The sequence below is a fragment of the Herpailurus yagouaroundi genome, unplaced genomic scaffold (genome assembly GCF_014898765.1).
Source record: "Herpailurus yagouaroundi ecotype Mexico unplaced genomic scaffold, PumYag 28, whole genome shotgun sequence".
NCBI classification, from domain to species: domain Eukaryota; kingdom Metazoa; phylum Chordata; class Mammalia; order Carnivora; family Felidae; genus Herpailurus; species Herpailurus yagouaroundi.
The window spans coordinates 136708347-136732270 of record NW_024412376.1 but is presented as its reverse complement, the minus strand read 5'-3'; the positions used below and the strand labels follow the sequence as shown (position 1 = coordinate 136732270).

Genomic DNA, 23924 nt, shown 5'->3' with positions numbered 1-23924 from the left:
GACCCCTCCCTCCATGCATTCCTAGCAGCCAGAACTTTATCAGTGTTGATGTCTGATAGAGGCTCACTTCCTTGGCTGAGCTGCTTATGGGGAGAGAAACTGGCTTTTCTCACTCACACTTGTACTCCTGGGCAGAGGCACCCTGGGCAGCAACACGTCCGACCCGGGACCATGTAATCACCTGGAGATCTGTATTCTTCATATGCTTTTATAGTCACATAACGTAGGTGGTTTCTCCCTACTGTTGATGGCGGGCAGTTTTTGGTGAGGCTGTTAAGAGACGCCAGGGCAGGGGCAAAGGGTAAGGGGTAGGAACGTCTGCAGAGTAACTTGGGATTCACTCCCTGCAGCATCCTCCAGTCTGCCGGGGAATAGGACGGAAAACCCAGCAGCAGTGACCTGGAATGCATGCTTTCGGTTTTGCCCAAGTGGCCTGATTTTCCCTGGGGATGAATCATCTGGTTCCTGCAACAGCCCCCCCCCCCCCACAGCCCACCTCCCCTGCAGGGACCTCCGGGTCACCTTGATGGCTGGACATTCCTCTGTGGCTGTCACTAGAACTTCTGCTTGTGGCTGAGTTTTTAACCACCATTTAAAAACAGGAACTCACAAAACAGATGAACTGGGGAAATGGATGATTATTTGTATTTGCTATATATAGGAAAGAGTCAGTTTATAACAGAATTATTTTTATATGCTCTTTTTTTCCAGAGCTCAGAACAGCCATCCAATCTAATGATGCCTCTAAGCATTTATTTTTATAGTATCTCCTCTCTCCCTCCTTGGGGTCACACATGAGCTCTTCCCGACTCTTCTACCACGTATATGACCTTTCCTAGTGCCTGGCTCTGAGCTCAGCACTCAGCAAGGTCCGGCGACTGATCCTGACTGCTGGTGATCCTGAGGCGTGAGCTAGGGGAGCCATCCGGGTGTCTAGGAGTGTCAGCCATGCTGCTAGAAGAAGGAATCCTTCTTCCTCCAAGGTAGCCTGGCAATCAGAGGGCGAAGCAGGTGTGTTCACCCCACCTGGCCTTCCCCTGTCCTGGCTGGAATAGTCTGTGCAACGTTGGAAACAGCCTGGGGGTGCTCTGCACGGGCCTGCCTACGTGACCCCATTCCTCTGTGACTTGGAAACAGGCAAAGCGTGAAGCATGAAAATATATGGGCTGCAAGGAAGAGGGCTCTGCGCATTACTGCCGTTTGACTTTCCACCTCTCGGATTAAGTCTGATTTATTTGGCTGTGATGGAGTCTTATGTCTGTAACGAAGGGGGTTGTTTAAAAATGAGGCGTAATCTCTGAGCCTTGTGAGGGTCCAGCTGTCAGCGTGGACTGCTCAGCCAGGGGTTCTATGCAGTCTGGGCTTGGTGCCCACAGTCCCTCTTCAGCTTTATTCCCAGGATGTCCCCATCACACCCATTTTGCACCTTCTCTTGAACAGGGCCCCCGCGGTTGTGCCTCTGGAGTCTTTGCTCGCACTGTTTATCTAAGCAGGAAGCCCTTGTCCTCTGTCCAGATTGCCAGCCCCTGGAGGGGACAGAAAGTTCGTTTTCTTTACATCTCTAGCGCCTTAAGATGATGCTTGGCACAGCCAAGAAACTCGATAGATGCCTATTAAATGGGTGGATGGATGGATGGTTGTTTCTCATCTCACCTGTCCTGCCTGCCCTGCAGGTAGGGAAATTTATCGAGTGCTTATCATGTGCCAGGCTCTAATCTAGGCACTTGGGATACATCAAAACGCAAAAATCTCCGCCCCTTAAGGAGAGACCTTACATTCTAGTGGGGATGACAGATAAAAAACAATAAGTAAGTAATGTGGCAATAAGTTCCCTGGGAAAGCAGGAAGAGCAGGAGAAGGGAGGCGGGAAGCGTGTGAGGTGGGGCAGACTGTCGTATTAAATAGGGTGGTGAGGGCAGGCCTCAGCTGGGATGAATGGGTCCCCACCTGAACAGTCACCGAACTTTATCTGAACCTATCCTCTGGCATTTTGCATATTCTTTGTACGTGTGTATTTACACATACACATTAATACATGCACTTACACATACATACACATCTGTACATACATGTCGGACACGTATGTTGGCTCTCTCACTAAGCTGTCAGCGTCCAGAAGTGGCTTTTATGCCTGATTAGTATTTATATCCTTTTCAGCATCTAACACATAAAAGTGCTCCATAAAAAGTGGTCAGATGAATGTGTGCTTAATAATTGATTTGCTGAAAAGAATTATACTGACTCATTTTTTTCCTTCCTACAGAAGTAATAAGTGGCATATTGACTATTTTACACACACACAGAGAACTTGATGTCTTTATGTGGGGTAGCAAATACCTTTGGGTGCTTTGTGAAGAGCACTCACACTTAAATTCGGCTTAAGGGTTGATCTGGGACAGTGGCCTTTGGGAAGAAAATATAATAAGCAGGGAACACGCACAGGGGGGGGGGGGGGGGGGGGGGGGGGGTGCAGAGGCAGGTGGGGCAGTGCTTTCTGTCTATAAAGGATCTGCTTTTCTAAGATGCACCAATTCTTTTAGCCTGGCCAGGCAAGCTTTGGTAAATGTTTTTGCTTCGGGGGACTGATGAATGCTTTGGTGTCCCTAAAGTATTAATGTGGTTTTTACAAAGGATGGTGACATGTGGACCCTGAGGAAAAGCCGTGGGATTAGGTCAGGTAAATCCCTGTTTGGGAGGGAAACCAGGTGCAGAGAGGTGGGGCAGGCAGCAGAAATGGGTGGCGTGAATGCCTGACCTAATCTGGAGAAAAGACCTTCCCCTAGACCCCGAAGGGGACAACTGGTCTTGTCTGTTGCTGTGAAACTTAGATGAAATTTACTCTCTTGAGAGTTCCTCTGTGCTGTGCTATATCCTGTTTGTAATTTCTCAAAGAGAATAATAAAAATGGTGCTATTAATAAAACAGCTTCCATTTACCACCATGGACCCATCTCCATGTTCAATTTCTATCCAATATCGCAATTCTTATAGCAATTCTGGGAGCTAAGGGTCACCGTTCCTTTTTATGGGCAACAAGACTGCCGTTTCAAGAGGCCAGCTTCGCCAAAGTTGCCCAGATAGTAAATTGTCAAAGCGAGGGTTTGACTCCAGGCCTGTCGGACTCCAAAACTTGGCCTCACAACCACCACAGGAGAAGAGAATTGTTTTCTCTTTAAAAAAAATCTGGAGTACCCCCTTAAAATATAATTGTGGAGACCACAGAAACACAGAGCATTGTAGGGGCTGCATTTGCATATCAGCGTATGTTGTAGTGACAATTAGGGATGACAACATGGTACCCGTGTGATGGATGTAGTAAGTGGGCCACTTATGCGTACCAACAAGTGCTAGAAAGATGTGGCAAAAGGGGAAGAGGTTAGGTGAGCTTGGTGAGATTATGGAGGGTTTTCTTTAATATCATTGATATATATTTTTAAACTCTCTCTCTCTCTCTCTCTCACACACCCCACAACACGTTCACACACACAAACCCAAAGCATGTGCAGTATGTTTAGCCTCTTCTTGCTTCCATGATCCAAGGCCAGTCCAATCCAAGGTTACAGTGATGTCTGCCACCCCCCACCCAACACTCTCTACCAAATTCCCTTCTTGGGTTCATATCTACCCAAGTAAATCAACAGCTTTCTCAACAGTGATCGATGGTCTTGCCCATTCCTTTCGATCAGATCCTTTTCTTCTGTTTAATCTACCATCTATTTCCATATACCAATCCTGGAACAAGTAGACACTCTGGGAATATTTGTGTAAACAAGTCCCATCCCACCAAAGTACAGATTTACTCTCTTGTACTAAGCTTTCAAGTTCATTTTGCTTAACAGCCACAGTTAGTCCATGGGTGTAAATGTCCGAGACTATAAAGCACCCTTTCAACTTCCTCTGCTGCCGCTCTCCCCACCCACTGTGCTAGGCTCCAGCCAGACAGACTCATTTCAGTTCCTCAGACCCACTAGATTCTTTCCCGCCTCAGGGCCGTCGCAGATCCTGTTCCTCTCCTTGAAGTGATCTTTCTTCCCTCCGCCTCCAATCTGACTCTTCACAGGTCCCGCTGCTTCTCATCTTTGGACTCTCAGCTTGACCATGGCTTCCTGAGGGAGGCCCCTCACCACTTTCTGCACAGTAGTGGGGGGGGAGGGGGTTAACACCTTATTTCCTTTGTAGTCAAGCATTATTTGTAATTATGTGTCTATTTGTCTGCTGCCTTGCTATCTTTTTCCGCAGGATGTCAGCTCTACGAGGAAAGGGATGGATTCTGTCATTTTCAACAGCCATACCTGGAAAAGCCTGGCACAGAATAGTTGCTCAAGTATTAGGTGAATTGAATGGATGAATGAATGAACAATTGAATGAGTATTTTTCATGATCTTTTTTCTCCTACTTTTTTTTTAATTTAAAATTAAAAAACTTTTTTAATTAAAAAAATTTTTCTTAAAAATTATTGGGTACTTTCTCACTGTTGTTCTTCTGGTTATATAAATGGATGACTTTTCCCCTTGAATGTGATTTTAGGGTTTTATCTGTCAATTTTTCTCCTTTAATTTTCAGGGGGTCATTTTATGTTCTTTGAACAATGATGACAGATCTTCTATTCTGTTCTTCCCCGCCCTAATAAGATGTACCCCTTGTCTGGACAGCAAACTGGGAAAATCAACATGATTGTAGAGAACACTATGTAGAAGGGAGGAAATTGGGGAGTGAGGCCCTGGAATTAAGGCAGAATATCAAAGAGAAGAAATACTGCCCTGGGCATGTGCCCCAGACTACTTTCCAGGTAGAGGTACCTTGAGGCAGAGATAATTTAGGGTTGAAACTACCTATTCAAAATGTGCTCTGCTAATCAGCAGCACAAGCAGCACCTGGAGTGTGTTTGAAATGCAGAAGTTTTAGGGGCTCCTGGGTGGCGCAGTCGGTTAAGCGTCCGACTTCAGCCAGGTCACGATCTCGCGGTCCGGGAGTTCGAGCCCCGCGTCAGGCTCTGGGCTGATGGCTCGGAGCCTGGAGCCTGTTTCCGATTCTGTGTCTCCCTCTCTCTCTGCCCCTCCCCCGTTCATGCTCTGTCTCTCTCTGTCCCAAAAATAAATAAACGTTGAAAAAAAAAATTTAAAAAGAAATGCAGAAGTTTTGGGCCTGGCATTGGGCCTAGTGGATCAGAATCAGTATTTTTGACAGGCTACTTGGGTCATGCGTATGACCAATACATTTTCCGAATCACCAGTCTACTCAAGATAACAGCTGGCAATTCAGTTTGCTAAAGGCAGAAGAAGCATCTACTAAATTATTGGCACATGTTGCTGACAAGTTCATCCACCAGGCGTGAGGGATACTGCCTGCGTGAGCCCTTCCTCTGGCCGCAAACAAGGCTGAAGCGGACGTGAGCTGGGATAATTCAGGTGATCTTCTCACTTAACTTGGAGTTCTTGTGAGCCAAGATGGGGACTTGGGGCGACGGTCAAATATTGTTGGCGACAGAGGAGAAGATTTCAAAGATAAGCTCCAGGCAAGGTTTTTTAAGGGCAGATGGCATGACAAGGTGAGAGCCTTTCCAAACAGAGCCTCTGCTATGTAAGAAACCAAAAATGGTGCCAGTGAGGAAGAAAAGGAGGGTGTCTAAAAAGGTGGGTGTGGCTGCCTAAGGTAACTTACAGAATCCAGACATGCACAGAAGGAGGAAGGAAGAACACACGATCAAGCATGAATTTAGAAAGACTTAACTTGGATCTATACCAAGGGTGGCAGGTGGTTAAGGAAAGAAAAAATGTAACTTGTTAAAGTGTTGACGACAAGAGCTTCTCTGAGTAAGTGTGGAGCGAGAAGGGCTAGAAAGGACTATTTCTGCTATTTGGAAAGCAGAGACTGTCACTGGCTCAGCGAGGTCGGCCTGACCACTGGTCCCGACTCTGTCACTGTCTATCACATCGTCCTTTTGTATTTAGTTCATGGCACTTTTCCCTGCTTGGAATTGTGTAGTTTATTTATTGTTTTCTTACTTGTTATCTATTTCGATCTCTTCTAAGATGTAAGCTCCATGAGAGTAGTGCCTTCATTGGTCTTATTGGCCACCAGATTCCCAGTGCCTGGCACACGACAGAGCCACAAAAATGTGAATGAACAAACCCAAGTCTGAGACAAAGCCAAACGCCTCAACCCCTGTGTTCTGGGAGAGGCGTCCAAACTCTATTCACTTCTTTCTGCTCTGTCCAGGTCTGGACATGAGGCTCTCCAAAGCACAATAAACTTATAAAGAAAAGAGGAGAGTTACTCACCTTTCTTGAGAACCCTTGCCGTGTCCACATGTGTGATATAAATTATGCCATTTAGCCCTCACACTAACAGGGGCTGGTATTCTCATTCCCCTTTAACAGATGAAGAATCAAGTCCAGGGCGGTTAAATGACCTGTCCTAGGTTACTCAGGAAGCTAGTTAGGAATTAAGTCTCTCTGGGCCCAGAACCCATTCTCTTTCTATTATATTGAGGCTTGGCAGGAAATGGAGTAAAAGAGAAATGCACCCTTTAACTGCTTTTTAAATTCGCTTAAGTCGCCAAGCCTTGGACAAGGTAAGTATAAATTATTGCCACAATAATGCCGCTTTAAAAACCATTTCAAAACCCTGTGGTGGACAAAAATGAGCACTTATTTCTTGTTCGTGTGCTTGTGGGCTGGCTGCTGTTTGGCTGATCTAGGCTGAGCTCTGCTAGACGTGGCTTCAAGCTATGCATTGGGTCCAACTTTGCTCCGTGTGTTTAGCATTACCCAGGTACCAGTAGGCCTTCTGGGGCATATCCTTCCCTCGGTCATGGCAGAGCACGACAGGATGAGAACTATATGATACGATGTGTAAGGCTTGGACTCAGAAGAGGCACATCGTTCCTTCTGCCCACATTCCAGTGGCTAAAGCGAGTCACAGGCAGCCAAGGTCAACGCCAATGAGACGGAAGATACACACCATCTCTGGTGGGGAGAACTGCCAGTCACATGGCAAAGGGTATTGATCCTGAGAGGAGTGAACCAAGGGGAGTAAAGGTGTGGTTGGCCATAGGAACGTGCGTGGAGCCTACATGGTATACGGGGGCCATGCCATGCGCTTTAAATACGTGATTTTGTGGAAGCCTCACAAAGACCCCATTTGGTGGGATTACTGTTATCCTTATTTTTTCAACAAGAAAATTCAGGCTCAAGTTGGTTAGTTCTCACTGAAGCAAAAGGCCTTGTGGGGACATACATCCAGGTCTATCAGGCACCAAAGCCCATATTCTTAGCCCTGACTCAACTCTATTGAAACAACCAGCAGCTTTGATGGAGAAGGAGCTGCTAGGAATGTTGCAAAAGCCGCGGCTGATGGAGAAAGGGCCGGAAGACAGATACACCCCAATGGATGAATTTTCAGAGGAGGTGGGAGAAACTGTATATAAGCGTGAGTTTCTGTTTGTGTCCTGGATGGATGTCCTATAAAATACTCTAGGGAAAAAGCCTGTGGTTGGGCTAATAAATCAGGCTGGGCACTGGTAGGAGTTCGGTGAATTCATCTGAGCATCCTCATGCCTCAGCTTGGGTGGGTAACGTTCAGTCAATCCCTTCTGCTTCCAGTCTTGGTTTTATACTCCTGCGATCAGGTGCTGCTCTGTCATGCCTGACCACCTTAATTCTCAATTTACCTATTCCCCAGGCCTTTGATTGCGGTCACTTCAGGTGTGGCTTTGCAGACTCCTCGTGTGAATGCCCACGTACATTCCTGCTGCTCACCCGCACTGCCTTGCGTGTGGCTCCCAGACAAAGATAGGCACCTGACACCCTTCTCTCCTTACTAATCTGGCATGCCATCAGGATTCTCCCAAGGCCTATCACCCCAAGGAGAGATACCTCCCTGGAACATTCTAGAACAAATTTAGAACAAGTGGCCTGTGGGGATTTCTACAGGATGTGTGGGGGTAGCACGAGCTCAGGAAGGATGAACCTGGTGTAGCAAATCTGATTTCCTTTGTGAAAAAGCTGGACAGGCAGATCAAGGGAGGGTCATGAGGGTAGCGTCCTGGATTTTAAGGGGTTTGACAAATCCTTTCATGATCTCTTTGAGAAGATTGGGAAACACAGGCTGATTTAGGACAAATAGATTAGTTCTTGGCTGGTTAAAAAATTTTGCTGTCATTAATCAGATGTGCTGATTAGTGACAGCTTGAGGGAGGCTGCTGGCATTGAACAATAGAACTCTGTCCTCAGTCAGTCCTGTCCGGGTCCTCCCCCACCTCGCTCCCCTCACCCTTCCTCACCCTCCTTTCTGTCTTTTTGAATAACTTAGATGAAGATACAAGAGACTAGTTTATAACATTAGTGAGTGGCAAAAACAAAGGGGGAGTAGCTAACACCCAAAAAAGTGAGGGTCAAAGCTTCAAAAATAATGATGTACATATACAGCACCTTACAAAGCTCTTCTCTAAAGAATGATCTTATTTAAGTCTCTAAACAACTTTCAGTGGTAGGTATAACCAATTATTCTCATTTTTTAATTAGTTAATTAATTTACTTATTTATTTTTAAATTTGAAGTAATTTTTTGTATTAAATACAATTTATTGTCAGATTGGTTTCCATACAACACCCGGTGCTCATCCCAACAGGTGCCCTCCTCAAAGCCCATCACCCACTCTCCCCTCCTTCCCACCCCCATCAACCCTCAGTTTGTTCTCTGTATTTAAGAGTCTCTTATGCTTTGTCTCCCTCCCTCCGTTTCTGTAACTTTTTTTTCCCCCTTCCCCTCCCCCGTGGTCTTCTGTTAAGTTTCTCAGGATCCACATATGAGTGAAAACATATGGTATCTGTCTTTCTCTGCCTGACTTATTTCACTTAGCATAACACTCTCCAGTTCCATCCACGTTGCTGCGAATGGCCAGGTTTCATTCTTTCTCATTGCCAAGTAGTATTCCATTGTATATATCAACCACATCTTCTTTATCCATTCGTCAGTTGATGGACATTTAGGCTTTTTCCATAATTTGGCTACAATTATTCTCATTTTGGATGAGGCTCAGGGCTTACATAAATTCCCCAAGACCATTCAACACAATACTGCAGAGCACCCAGGTTTATATCCTGGTTTTTCTGATTTCAAATTCTATACTCTTTAAAATGGACCCAAACAAACAAGAGAAAATTAATAGCAACATTAAAAAAAAAAATACAAGCACAAGTTGGGAGAGAGATCTGGTGTACCAACTGCCATGGGAAGGCCACTCAGCATCACCCCCGGGTCCAAGATCAGTGCCAGTAGACCACTGTCTTGCTCTTTGGCAGAGATGACATTCTTCTCCCCAGCATGGCCTCCTCCAGACCACTAGTAAGTTCATCTCGCGGGAGCTGAACAAGAATGTGGACTTGGCCCCCACTCTCATAAAGCTACCACCTCCTGGTCTGGTTCAGGGGTACCTGGAGCATGGAAAGACACGAGCTTAAGAGTCTTGCCAATTACTGGCACCATACTCTCACCCTTTCTGGACTTAAGACCTGGCTTCAGTAATTCAGGAGACTTGAGGAGATTTTGGTTTCTCTGGAGAATGCCCACATATGGTTAGCCATGTTTATTCTGCTATACCTCCTGGGACCTTCTCATATTGCAAAAGATTGGAACTTACCCTTTTTAGAATCATCCAGGTAGGCAAGTAGATTGAGTAACTCATCTCCTTTCCTTTACCTCCTGGGCTGTTTGGTAGAGGGGAGAAGAAGGGCAAGGTGGAGGAATGTGCAGAAACTGTAGGCAGAGACGCCTTTGTGAATTTCTTTCTCGGTGTTGCATTTTGTCTTTCTGAGTCCCTCTGTCTTCTGGGTGATACAAGGAAGCTACTGTTTGCCTAGAATTTAATACTCCCTTCTGTTTGTTTTAATCCTTACCAGGAACAGGTGTTCCTTTTGGTTTTTGAAGTTTTCATCAACAGAAGTTTACTCGTTTGGCACCATAAAACTGTACTGTAAAACAAGACAAATGATTTTATACATCGTAAAAGTAGAAACAAATTAAGTATTTTCAAAGCAATAATATTTTGGACTACATCCAAATACCAAGTACTTACCTAGGGCAATAACTGAACTCTCCCGGAACAATAGATTGTCAAGTTGATTGGTTTCTTTTGTACAATAGTAGATAATAATTTACCAAAAGCTTCTTGTGCTGGGACTTTACTAGCAAAATGCGATGGCCAGAAGCTACGTACCCTCATCTTACCTACAGGTTAAGTTTCTGATGATGGACTTAATACCAACTTCTGATCTCCTGAATTTACATGAACAGGCGTCAAAACTTGGTGGTGGTCCTCTAGCCTAGCACTCGACACTTTGCCTTTCTGTTAATCACTTTCCCTCCTCCATTATTAACATCAAATACATACCATAGCACCTATTTCCCGCATTGTAGCTTTCACTATGTGTCCTTCACTCTAACCCTACAGCCAACAATCCCTCCTGTACACATGGGCCACTTTCACCCATTTCTCCCCACTTCCTAATTAATCTCTTTGAGTTTCATTGTAAATGGCACACTTCCTCCTTCTCCTCCTTTTGTTTTTCTTTTATCAACTTTATTAAGGTATAATTTACATACCATAAAATGTGTCCATTTTCAGCGCACAAATTCAGTGATTTTAGTACATGAACAGAGCTATGTAACCATCACCATAATCCAGCTTAAGCACATTTCCATCGCCCCATGATATCTCTCATGGCCATTTTTCCCAACCCCAACTCCAGGCAACCCCTAATGTACTTCCTGTCGCCTCGGGTTTACCTTTTCTAGATATTTCATGTAAATGGAATAGTTTTTTTGTGTATTTTTTTTTTTCACTTAGCATAACGTATCTGTGTTTCCTCTTTGTGGTAGCATGTACCAGTACTCTGTTGCTTCTTATTGCCGAATAGAACCCATTGTATGGACGTACCACCTTTTGTTTATCCTACCACTCAGTGAGGGACATTGGGATTGGGCCCACTTTTTGGCTCTTGTGAATACTGTTGCTACGGACATTTGCATACAAGTCTTTGTGTGGACATACACAGGTTCTCGTTTCTCTTCGGTACTCAGGTGTGGAATTGACGAAGGCACACGTCTTTTTAATAGTAATTTTAACAATGTCATGATTGGCTACCTACAGATATACTAAATTTGGGGAACAATTCGCAAAGCCAGTTGACCATTCGGTTCAAACATTTGAACAGTTATTCAATTTAGTTGTCATAGCTTCATTGAAGCGGGACGTTTTACTGCATCTCTCAACTGGCCTTGCCCCTTCCACCATTCTGAATATATGGAGAATTATGCATTTACTCAGTGAAAATTGATTAATTATAGCATTTTTATAACTATCCTTTAAATACTTTAAATACTTCACCAAATGATATTTGCCCTGCCATATTACAATGTCAATGATTCCCCTTAAAAACCTGGACCCAAGTGGTCACTCTAAAAATGGTATCATACTTAATTAAGAAGCACAGTACAATGGCCAAAAGTAATTAAAAAGGAATTCCACTCCCTCCTCACGTCTCCGGAAGGACAGCAAAGCAGAGCTAAGCACACAATAAACAGAAAACCCCTTCTTCACACATACATACTTCACGCTCTCGGTTCAAGTCCCCCCGCCCCAAAACCTTTCCCTTTCTCTACTGTGTGTTATTATTTTTTGCCCCTCTCCACACCCTCCTTTCTTTCCTTATGTGGATGCACTTAGCTCCTCTCCCAGTACGAAAGAATTCTTTCTGGATAGAGGAGGAAAATCAGGTTGGCACTTCAGGATTTCTCTTGGAAGGATGAAGGACCACGAAGTCTTTTCACATGTTATAAAGTACAAAACATGATGAAAATGTAATATATTACTCTGATTTTTGCAGCCATCAACATTATCAATGATATAAGATGATAGAATAGATATGCCTTGTACCCCAAACAAATCACTCGTCTGCTAAAATACTCCCAGGTCTTTAATATTGTATTTTATCCATTTTAGAACCCTCTCTCCCATTTTTTAACATTTCTGAAATAAGAATGTGCCTTTTGATGAATGATGTTTTCTAATCACCCTTAGCCACCCCCCCACCCCCATTTTAAATTTTTTTTTTTCAACGTTTTTATTTTTGGGACAGAGAGAGACAGAGCATGAACGGGGGAGGGGCAGAGAGAGAGGGAGACACAGAATCGGAAGCAGGCTCCAGGCTCTGAGCCATCAGCCCAGAGCCCGACGCGGGGCTCGAACTCACGGACCGCGAGATCGTGACCTGGCTGAAGTCGGACGCTTAACCGACTGCGCCACCCAGGCGCCTCCACCCCCATTTTAAAGTGTCTGAAATCTTATAATCAGAGAGGCCTGAGATAAACTAAGGGCTATGGGTTTCACCTGTTTGGCGCTGTATACCGTTGTGGAGCAGGTAGTTGGGGCAGCTTGCCCAAGAAGGGGAAAGATCTGTAGCGCTGTCAGGACGGTGGCCATCTGCCCTTGGGGTTTGGTAACTTATCTCACTTATGAGACCCGGGTAAAAGGGAGGTTGGGGATTCCATATGCACCTCACTGTGTACATTCCACTTCCCGATTCCTTGCTGGGCGCGTGGGATTCCTCACCAGCCAATTTCAATAGAAGGCAGCCTATCTTGGAAATATATACCACGTCTCACGTCAGGCTTTGCATTCCTGTGACATTCGCTCCCGAGTTGCTGTAAGCTCCTGCGGGGCGCCTTAAGGGACCCGTGATTAGAAGTTCTATGGAACAATTTCGACTGATGCCAAATGATGGTGTATCAGCCCGCCTGCCGCCCAGTAGCGCCGGGAATGTGCGATAATGTTATGGTAAGGAAGTGCAGAAGCACAGGAAATGAAAACAATACAGTGGCCTGGGATGGAGATCCAGGACAGAAATGACTTCAGGGCGGTCAGGGTCTGTTTGTAAAAGCATAGGCTGTCCAAGCCAAAAACAATTGGGGCAGAAATCTATAGCTGCCGCTCCCAGTAAGCAGCTTGCCCGGAGAAGGGCAAGTTTTCAGAGGCTCCTCCAGTCTAACGGGGTCTCTGGTGGAGACAGCAAAGCCGCTGAGTGCAGGGATGCTATTTGGTCTGGCTGATCCCCAGCAGGGCCAGGTGTCCAGACCCTAAGTAAATAAAGGGCAGTAAGAACGTAGAAGGGCTCCTCTTTCCGAAGATGCATTTCTATCTTCCTTGCTTCCTCTTACGGTTTGTTGATTTAGCACGTACTGTGATAGTTTTTGCTTGCCGGACGGTTGGTAGGCCGGTCGGGGAGTCTGGATATCTGGAGAGAGTTTGGATTTGGATCTCTTGTCACACATGGCTGATCTGAATCCTTGTGGCCTTTGAGTAGGCTGACCTGGGGCTCTTCTAGTTTCAGAAGGTGCTAGATGATGTGGCCATCATAATCCCAAACCTGCAGGCACCCCGCAGTAACACCTGAACACGTGGCTCTGAAATAGGTGACTCTGCTCCCAGAATATTGTGGGCAGGGTGGCATGTCATTCGTATCCTCCTCCTGCCTAAAGCCAAGTCTTACATCACCTGTAGCCTATGAGATAACAGTGCAGGGGTGAGGCTGCCAGCAGCTGGGGCCCTGGGCTTGTGGGGGTGGAGAGAAAGAGGGAAGAAGTGGAGCCAGCTAGAATCATTTGTCTCTTTTTACCACTTATGGAGAGATTTGTGCATACCAGGCACTATGTTATTCAGCTTTTATAAACCTTATCTCATGTTATCCTTTTAAGAATTCATATGTATCCGTCAGGGTTCTTCGGAGAAACAGCCCCAACAGAACAGTGTGTATATAGATATAGTTACAATATACAATACAAATGTAGGTACAATATGGATAGAGGTGGACTTTTATGTCTGATACAATATACATACAATAGATAAGATACAATAAATAAATGTCCATATATAATATATGTAATAATGTCTCTCTATATACACACAGCACATAGAGTGTTATATAACATATATATGTGCTATGTGTATCTCTCTCTCTCTCACATATATATATATATATAATATACATTTAAAATATAAATTATATGTAATACATATATGTGAGAGAGAGAGTTTTTAAGGGATCAGTCCATGTGCTGGCAAGCACCGAATCTATAGAGTGGGTCTGCAGGCTGCCTTGGGAAGAGTTGATGTTGTGGTTGAAGTCTGAAAGCATTTTCCTGGCAGAAATAACTCTTGCTCAGGGGAGGTCAGTCTTTTCGTTCTGTTCGGTTCTTTGCCTGATTGGGCCAGGCCCACCGACATTACAGAGGGTGATCTCAAACTCTGTTGACTTAAATGGTAACGTCATCCAAAAACACCCTCACAGACACATCCAGAGTAGTGTTTGACTACGTATCCGGGCACTTTGGGCAGCCAAGTTGATGTATAAAATTAACCACCACAGGTATGCTTTACTGTATACATTTCACCGATGGAGAAATTGGGTTCAGACATTTGAAGCAATGTGCCTGAGACCACAAAGCCAGTAAATGGCAGCTGTAGGATTGTTTGCCCTTATGGTTTTGAACCCAGGAACTCTGTATTTAAAGCTTAGGCTCGTAGCCACTTGGTCGTATTATCTCCTTACGTGCAGTACTGCTGGAGGGACCTGATGCGGAGGAAAGTCAGTGTTTGTGTGGAAGCTACTATGAGGATAAACGGAGCCTAAGTAGCTAAGAAATGTTGGCCAGAGGAGGGCCTTTGTGACTCTCAGGAACCAAACAGGAGCGGGGAATGGGGGCTAGTCAGACCAAGCAGACACTGCTGGGTGGTTTTTTGGCGGTGAGCCGCACAGCGTAGGGTCGTTTGGGCAGGGTTAGTGGTCGGTGAGAAAATGGAGCAGGGAAAGACCAAGAATCCCAGCATCCAAGAAGGCGAACGGATTGGTGAGGAAGCTCACACTCCAGAAACCCTCCCATTTCAGATAAGGGAGGAGAGACTCCACTTCTCAAAAAGGGGTTGTAGGTGGGAAGAGACTCGCCTAGTTCCCTGGCCAACAGTCCCGCTGGCCCGTTCCGAGGGGGGAGGCTGGTCTCGAGGCGGAACTCTCAGTGCCGGCTCATCCTTTGCTTACCCCAAGACCAGGAATCAGACTTAGGAGAATCCTGTCTGTGAGGAAATCCTAGCTCCAAAATGCTTCTCCCCTGAGAATGAGGTAGACATTCCGAAATCTGAAGGAAAGCCCCAGGGGCCTAGGTGCCCTAACACAAAGCTCCAAGAAGACTTGCAAAAACTGGAGGGAGGAATGTAGGAGACTCTCGGAAAGTTCCGTGGCAGAACTTAGGATCCTATGACGTTAGACATAAAAGAGACTCTAGGAGTTTTCTCAAAAAAGACCTGTGATGATTTATAAGTTTTGAGCAAGCAATTAAACAAAAAAAAAAACAAAAAAAAAAAAAAAAAAAATCAAGGGGCGCCTGGTGGCTCAGTCGGTTAAGCATCTGACTTTGGTTCAGGTCATGATCTCGCAGTTCATGAGCTCAAGCCCCACGTCGGGCTCTGTGCTGACAGCTCAGAGCCTAGAGGCTGCTTCAGATTCTGTGTCTCCAGCTCTCTGCCCCTTCCCCACTTGTGCTCTGTCTCTGTCTCTCTGTCTCTCAAAACTAAACATTAAAAAAAATTTTTTTTTTTTAAATCAAAAGAATTTAAATACAAATCCACATTTCAGGGCTCTCTTAAGAAATTGGAAGTCTGCCAACACAGAGCTCACATTCCTGTGGTGGTTGAATGGTGTTGCTGCAGTCGAGAACAAGTCCTCACTTCAGGAGGTGCCCGGGCCAGACCTCCGCAGTCCCCACCTCTCCGTATTGCCTCTGGACGCCAGCGCTTTTCTGACACTCAGTGCACTTCCTTCCTTCACGTTTGCTGCCTGACTCTGGAATTCCTGCGGTAGACCAACATTTCCTTTACCCAGGAGGAAACTAGGGCCCACAGAGGGGATATATCCTCCCCAAGACGACGTAAATGAGGACTTTAATCCAGGACCTTTCGTACCCAACCCAACCTCTTTTTTTCCACACTCAGAAAAGAAACCCTTGTAAAACGATGATCTCCCGACTCGGGTCTAGCATGCGCTCCATTATCACCCTTGGAATGCTAGAAGGACTCTGGGAAATAAGAAGCAGAAAGGGAATGTGAAGGTGATGCTGTAAGATTTTTTTTTTTTTTTAACAGTAAGAGACTGTGACTCGGAGAGGAAAAAATTTCCCCAATCGCAAAGACCAAGGAAGCAAAACGCAGAAGAGAAAGAGGAAGGAAGTTCAAGCCTGCCCCAGAATTTAAGCTTTCGGAAGCACCAAAATCCCCCCTTGACTTGGGAACCTAATTATTACAGAAAGCCTTGCTTAGTTCAGAGTCTGGGGACTGTCAAAATTAAGAAACTTTAGAAATTGCAAATATTTTTTTTTTGTAGATGAAAGATAAAAACGAGCTTGGATGGGGGAAAGAGGAAGTTCTATTTTTGAAGTGGACCCCGGGGTAGAATAAATACCGTCATAAAAGTAAGACAGTGATATAGGCATGCTGCTTCAAAAACTTCAAAAAAGCAACTTGATTTGCATTATCTTCCTATGTCATGAAAAGTTTATAATTGTTTTATGGCCAATAGGGTCTCCTAACTTTTTACTCCCCTGATGGAATCCTGTGATTTCAGATAGAGATGCCTAAACTCTAAGAAGATGCTTGGAAACGTCTCCGACCGAATGGCCATGAGAACGGAGTCGTTGCTTGAAAAGTGGTTTTATCTCACGTAAGGGTGCTTGGTATTTTTTGTTTCTAGCGACCGTGTGTAGAAATTAGCTCCTCCAGGAAAGGAGTCTCCATCTCTCCATCTCTACTAGTCCGGGCAGGTCTTTAGTGATCTCTACAGGGGATGTGAGTCAGGCACTGGCCCCTGGGAGGGTAGTGGGGAATCCGAGCTTTGTGGCTCCTGGACTCACTCACAGGGCTGCTTCAATCCTACTGTGCACTGTCACTCACTAAGGCTGGATATGGTATGACATTTCAACAATTTCTCTTCTTCTTCTTCTTTTTTTAATGTTTATTTTTGAGAGAGAGAGAGGGTACGAGCAGGGCAGGGGCAGGGAGAGAGGGAGACAGAGAATCTGAAGCAGGCTCCATGCTGTCAGCACAGAGCATTAATATAAAATTTCAAAGTATTTTTCTTCCCTGTCTCTCTGAGAAATGCACCAAGTTTCTGGGGAGAAATTGCTATATAGTGAGAGAGATTTATATGTATTTCACTAATACAGATACATACACATGTATAAGCATGCAATACATACATATATACATTTTTTAAAGTTTATTTGTGTATTTTGAGAGAGAGAGCATGCCCATGTGCAGGGGAGGGGCAGAGAGAGAGGAGAGAGAAAGAACCCCAACCAGGTTCCACGCTGTCAGCACCAGAGCCCGATGCGGGGCTCGAACCCACAAACTGTGAGCTCATGACCTGAGCTGAAGTCAGATCAACTGACCGAGCCACCCAAGCGCCCCTCGACAATTTCCAACAGCCTTTTGCTCTTCCCAATATTAATTTTTAATTGACCTGTAATATGGACCAGGCACTGGGCCTTCCATGCATGTCCCTCCAAAAATGCCACGCTGTGTCCCAAAGCCTTACGAGTAGCAGGACTTGAATTTACGCAGCGTGCAGAAGGTATCTTGGAACTTTCCCTGCTCCTGTAACCCGTTTTTCCACAAAGTCAGCCTCGGGTGGGTCCTCAGGAGATTCTTTCTTGTGGCTCTTCCCTCGGCTTGTCCTGCCGGCCAGGATCTCCAGCGTGATGCCCAGTACAAGTGGCCATAGCTGTTGACTGTTCCCCATCCGCAAGGGAATGCTTTTGGTCCCTGCGTTCTCTGCACTCACCATTTACTATTATGTGTGGGGTGGGTTTTAAGAAAAATACTTTCTTCTTTTTGTAGTGTAGCAACTATTTCTTGCCATGATAGATGCTGAATTTTGTAGAATGCTTTTCTGCATCTATTAAGACGATCAGGAGCTCTTTCCCGTTTGATCCGTTATACAGTCAGTTCATCCTGTCGTGTTGTCTTTTTTATTATTTATAAGTGGATTTGATTTGCTGGTGCCTTGTTGGTGATTTTATGTCAGCGTTTATGAGTAAAATCATCTATGAGTAGTTTTCCTTTTCCAGACTATCCTTGATGGTTGGTATGGGTTATGCCAGCCTCCTAGAGTGGAAAGAGTTACGTATTTTCCTACTTTGTGGAAGAATTTATCCAAGACTGGAATGGTATGTTTATTTGGCGGGAACATTTTTAACTATGGATTTGATTTTTAAATTTTTCACCAAATCATTAGGTTTTATTTTTTTGATAACATTTTGGTACTTTTTTTTTCCCTAAGAATTTTTTTCTTTTACCTGTTTATAATTCCTTGGCACAAATCTATGTAGAATAATCTATTTTTCCTATCTGCAGCAATTACTTTTTCATTCATAATGTGATTTTACTGTATTTTGTTTTTTAAAGTTTATTTATTTTGAGAGAGAGAAAAATTCGAGTGGGGAAGGGGCAGAGAGAGAGAGAATTTCAGGCAGAGAGAATTCTGGATGTGGGGCTTGAACTCACAAACCAGGAGATCATGACCTGAGCCAAAACCAAGAGTCGGATGTTTAACGGACCGAGCCACCCAGGCGCCCCCATAATATGATTTTAAAAAATGATTGTTCTTTTTTTTCCCCCTTTGATCAGTATTATCAGAGGCTTGTCAACTTCAGAACACTTTTCAAAGAATTATTTTGGATTTATGGATCCTCTCTGTTGTATGTTTGTATTTGTATTTATTAATTCTGTTCCTAATATTATTTCCTCTTCTGTGGGATAAGTTTATTTCCCATTTACCCTAATGATGACAGTGTTGCTCTTAGAGATCTACAAGGGGGGACCCTCCACACTTCTTTCTCCGGATGAGACTGAGGCTTTGAGTTTTCACTGTCAAAACAGAAATTCAACACCAGGGTTTGGCTTACACCCCCAAAAGCAAAGTGGATTACCTATCGGAATTCTCACTTTTACTTTATTTTTTTTTTTTTAAGTTTATTTATTTATTTCTGAGAACGTATGAGTGGGGGAGGGGCAGAGGGAGAAGGAAAGAGAGGGAATTCCAAGCAGACTCCACACTCAGTGCAGAGCCTGATGGGGGGGCTCGAACCTACAAACCAAACCGTGAGATCATGACTTGAGCCGAAGTCAGACGCTTAACCGACTGAGCCACCCAGGCGCCACCCCTAAATTCTCACTTTTACGTCATTTCTGGCTTCTGAGAACGTCTTTTCTTAGCAGCCCAGCGATACCCTTCACAGCGATAAAATGTGAAGTGTTTGTTAAGCACGTGAGCCGTCTTCAGTAGGCGGCTGGCTGGGGGTGTCTAATCTCCTCTGTCTCAAGAACTAGAAGACATTCTGCTTGTTTCTTCCCCGAGTCTCCTGTCTTTTGCTCCCAGGTTTCTGGCTTCAAATTCCAGGGTGTGCATCTGATCCTGGGGTCTTGTGTGGCTTTTCTAAGGTGGCTTTAAATACTTCAAAATGTACCTCCAAACACCAAATAACCTCTTTTAGGGCCCATGTTGATGGTCCTTGACTACCTCACTAACAGGCCATATTATATTCACACTGTCTCTGTTTCTTTGGAAAGGCAGGGGAGTGGAACCGGGGAGAAGGAATAGGAGGAGAGGTGGGTGTAGAATAAAATCCCTGTCAGTCTCCCGAGCTCTGAGATGTCCTGGCTGCTACCACATGCATAGGAGGGACCCATTCTACACCAGCTTCACAGGGCAGGCTTCTCCCTGAAGATGAAGCAAAAATGATCAAGGGCTGCCCATTGTTTTTTCAATTATATACTTTTAGCTAATAAACAGTTTCTTTATACATACACACGAATATAAGTTTTCATAAGTGTGAGCATAGCCTGTAGTCTTTTTTGTTGTTGTTGTTCCTTGTCATTTTTTGCTTGATTTTCCCCTCAAGTTCCTCCGTATTTCTCCTTGTTCATCATCCCTGGACCTCAGTCTCCGCCCGATAAAACACGTTATGGCCCAGGATGTGTTCTTCCGGATTTTTCTCCATGCCCATGTAATCCTACAAGTGAAAATTTGCCGTTATTTATTCTATAAGAATGGGTTCATATTATACACACTTGTGTTTTTCACTCAATAATGCTTCATGGAAATCCCTCTAAGCCAACTGGTATAGCTCTAACTCATTCTCTTAATGGTTATAAAAATCTCGTTTTGTGTGGATATACATAATTTATTGGATCATTCCCCTACTGATGGGCATTATTTCCGGGTTTGTCACTACAAACAAGGCTATAATAAATATTCTTGTGAACATGTCCTTTGTAGCAGCAGTTTTATGTTTATGGGATAGATTCCCAGGAGTGAAATTGAAGGGTAGAAGGGTATGTGATATTTATTACATTTTAATAGACATTGTCAGATTGTTTCCAAAAGGCTGTGACAATTTCCACTTCTATCAACAATATGTGAGAGGACCCTCTTCAGTGCATCCCCGAGGTTTTACTCCATTTGTATTCATTTGATGCTTTCAATTTAAAAACCTTTTGGCGTATAATAGGAGTAAAGTGATATCTCATTGTTGCATACATTTGCATTTCCCAACCGTAATTAATTTAAATAATTTTGCTATTTGGATGAGCTCTTTTCTGAATCCCGTATTTACTATCTTTTGTGTATTTTTCTGAATTGCTTTTTTTTTTTTTTTTTGGCCAATTTGTCAATGCTCTTTTTATCTTATAGATATTCATCTTTGGTCTGTTACTTGTGTTATATTTTATCCCAAATCTGTTATTTTTCTACTGATTTTTTTTGTGGCTTTTTTTTTTTTTTTTTTTGCCCACAGATGTATAAGGGTGTTTATTTACATAGTTAAATGTGTTTATCTTTTATTTTCAACATCCTTTTGGTTTCCAGTCTCAGTCTGAAAAGTGTTTGTCAACCTTGGGATTATAGGTCCTAGCAAAGAGTCCCCAGAGCCATTGTGTGAGAGGGACTTACACTAAGATCCCTTAACCTGGATAATGGATAATGAAGCTAGGACGTTTTGCTTATGATTGGGTAGACTCAGCTCTGACGATGGCTAGTGAATCGGCTTCTGGCTAAAGGACCATCCAGCAAGAATTGACCAGTAGGATGTGATCATACCTGTGCCATATCCAGGGAGGACGACTGATACCGTCACTGCAGAATGACCCAGAGCCCAGGGAGAGACCTGAGGGAGGGAGGACAGACTGACAAGGAAGTATCTTCCTCTTCCCCCAGAAATAGGGTAGGACTTGAGAGATGAGAAACCCAAGTGTGGGTGAGGAATTTAAAACTCAGAGAGGGACAGGATTGGCCCAAGATCACACAGCTTGTTCAGGGGCAGAGCGGAAATTTAAATCAGGTCTTCTAACTCCAAGACCTGTGCATTTCCCAGATTCCATAGACACAACTGTTACAGTGTTGTGGTCATAACCATGTAAAATTCTGGGTCAGGGTGAAAACTTACTCTGTTACAGGCACTGTTCTAAGCACTTAGCATGTAATATCGTATTTCACCCTCATAAAAGATTGGAGCTGGTATTTTCTCTACTTTTTAGAGGAGAGAACTGAGGCATAGAGAAATGAAATACTTCATCCAAAGTTACATGGCTAAAAAGTTGTAGAGCTTTGATTCAAACTCAGTGTAACTCCAAAAACCTATAACACTAACCTCGGGCCACACAGCCTTTTGACATAAGTTCCCTGCCTCTCTTCCTCTATTTCGCTTTCTATCCTTTGTACGATAAATTTATTAGTATATATATTCATTATTTTTGTTTGTTTGCTTCCCAGTATATCATTTTTAAGGTCATTTCTTAGCCACTCCAGTGAGTTGAGGTGAATAAAGTTCGTTGGGGAGTTGTCCTGTGGCCAGGCCTCGGTTATTGATGTAATAATTGACCTTATGAAATGTATTTGCTGATGTTCTAGATTACAAAGACAAACCAAGCAAAGAGGAAGAGTTGGAGAGGAGAGACCGTGAAGACACGGAGAATTCCGGGACTCTGCTGTCTATCTCCGCATAGGCTTGCTGGGATCGGGGCGCTGCTGATTAGCACTGGCTCTTGCTTAAGAGAAAGGAGAAATATCTAAAATAAAAAAATAGTGACAACTGAGGTTTTCCCATTCTCTGTGGTTATGTTCACATTGCTGAAGGGGTTCAGGAATTCTTTTCTTCTGGTAGAGTCAGCACTATTTTAAGCACCTGCTGTGTGCAGGACATAATGGCGGATCTCACCGGAGACCCACACGTGCATCGGCTTTAGTAGGTGCTGGATGGCCTTAGGGAGGCAGAGATGTATTAACTTTGACATAAAATTGATATCGTTAAATGCCCTACTACAGCTCAAATCAAAGTACAAAGGAAAGGTAGGAGAGAGAGGAGAGGGTTCAATGGGATTATGGGAAAATCATCCTCGCATGATGTGTTAATAAAAAAGCAAATACTATACTTGAACAGGCAGATTTGTGGGAGTTGTGGGCAGGTAACAGAGGTAATGGTTTCTTTTAAAGTTTTGTTTTTTCTTTAAGCTTATTTATATATTTTGAGAGAAAGAGAGTGAACAGGACAGGGGCAGGGAGAGAGGGAGCGAGAGAATCTCAAGCAGACTCCTCACTGTCAGTGCAGAGCCTGATGCGGGGCTCAAACTTACAAACCATGAGATCGTGACCTGAGGTGAGGTCGGACGCTTAACTGAGCCACCCAGGTGCCCCAACAGAGGTAATGTTTTTACTCACAAGTCAGGAAACCTGGGTTCTAGCCCCACGTCTACAATCCTTCCCAGTGGTGTGACCTTAGGCAAGTCGCTTAATCTCTCTGAGGCTGTTTCTTCACCTGTAACGTGGGGGCATTAAAAAGTACCTAGCTTTTAGGTTTATTGGGAGGATTTTAGCTCTGTATCTGGCACATTGGAGGTTCTCAGTCAGTGCTTGAGATGAAGCGTGTGTGTGCATGTGCATTAGGGCTCACGCGTGTACGTTGGGAGACGGTTGGCTGGTGGGCAGGCAGGTGGGGAGCAGGCAGGTAGGGAGGGCTGTGGGTGAGTGTCGGGAGGGGTGACAAAATTGGGGGAGGAAGATATACTGAGAGATAAGAATACAAAGCTACATAAGAATCAAAGAGTGGAAAATCTTAGATTTTACTCTGTTGGAAACCGACCCAACCCTGTTTTTGATCTGATGATTAGAAAGTGCCCTCAGGTCATGGAAGAAATGACCAGACCTTGTGGTTGGAGACTCAAATATTTACTTAGTGTCTATTTAGAGCAACAGATTGTACCCCTCTCCCGTCCTCTTTTTATTTTCCAGGCTGTCCTTCCCCCGTGTTGGGAGGGTTAGAGGACAAAGGTGATATTTTTGAGAAACAAACAAACACCCAAAATTATGTCTCATCTGGTGACATCCTCCAAACCCAGCTCTTCGTAAGTTTTCTTCATATGGGCTCCAAAAAATAATGGGGTTAGGAGGGGAGGGGCTTATGAGGTTAGCAGAAAACGTCAAACCACATGAGACTTTACTTACTTCCACGGAACTGTCTTTCCTTCCCTGGAATAATACCCTGCAAATTGTAAATAAGGTACAGCAGCTAATCAGTCACAGAAGGGCCTTTCTGCTGCCAACCCATCCTCTGGAGAATGGAATCCCGAGGGCAGATTTAGAGAACTGAAATCCAAATCTGTGGAATTGCCAAAGCTCCCTGCCCTGGCCTGCCAAGTTCAGTGTGAACTTCTGTGAACTTTGTAACAGAATCAGCCGCCTTTGTGCAATGCAATTCCCACTTTCTTCCAACTATCTTCCATTATGGAAGATAGGGTTTTAGGGAGATACAGCAGGCCAGTGCTCTT

The 23924-nt window shown here is 44.2% G+C and overlaps 2 long non-coding RNA genes across 3 annotated transcripts; one reads left to right on the top strand and one right to left on the bottom strand.

Moving 5' to 3' along the window:
• Window positions 1-4172: 4172 nt before the first annotated feature.
• Window positions 4173-22196, top strand: LOC121037014 (uncharacterized). 2 transcript variants are annotated; one of them, XR_005793572.1, is made up of 3 exons: window positions 4173-4330; window positions 16672-16767; window positions 22012-22196. It is a non-coding gene; the product is annotated as an uncharacterized LOC121037014 (long non-coding RNA). The 2 variants fall into 2 exon arrangements; XR_005793573.1 differs by lacking the exon at window positions 4173-4330 and adding an exon at window positions 13622-13709.
• Window positions 9167-13500, bottom strand: LOC121037009 (uncharacterized). The gene is made up of 3 exons (XR_005793569.1): window positions 12390-13500; window positions 9642-9972; window positions 9167-9435 (listed from the first exon to the last, which is right to left on the bottom strand). It is a non-coding gene; the product is annotated as an uncharacterized LOC121037009 (long non-coding RNA).
• Window positions 22197-23924: the final 1728 nt, after the last annotated feature.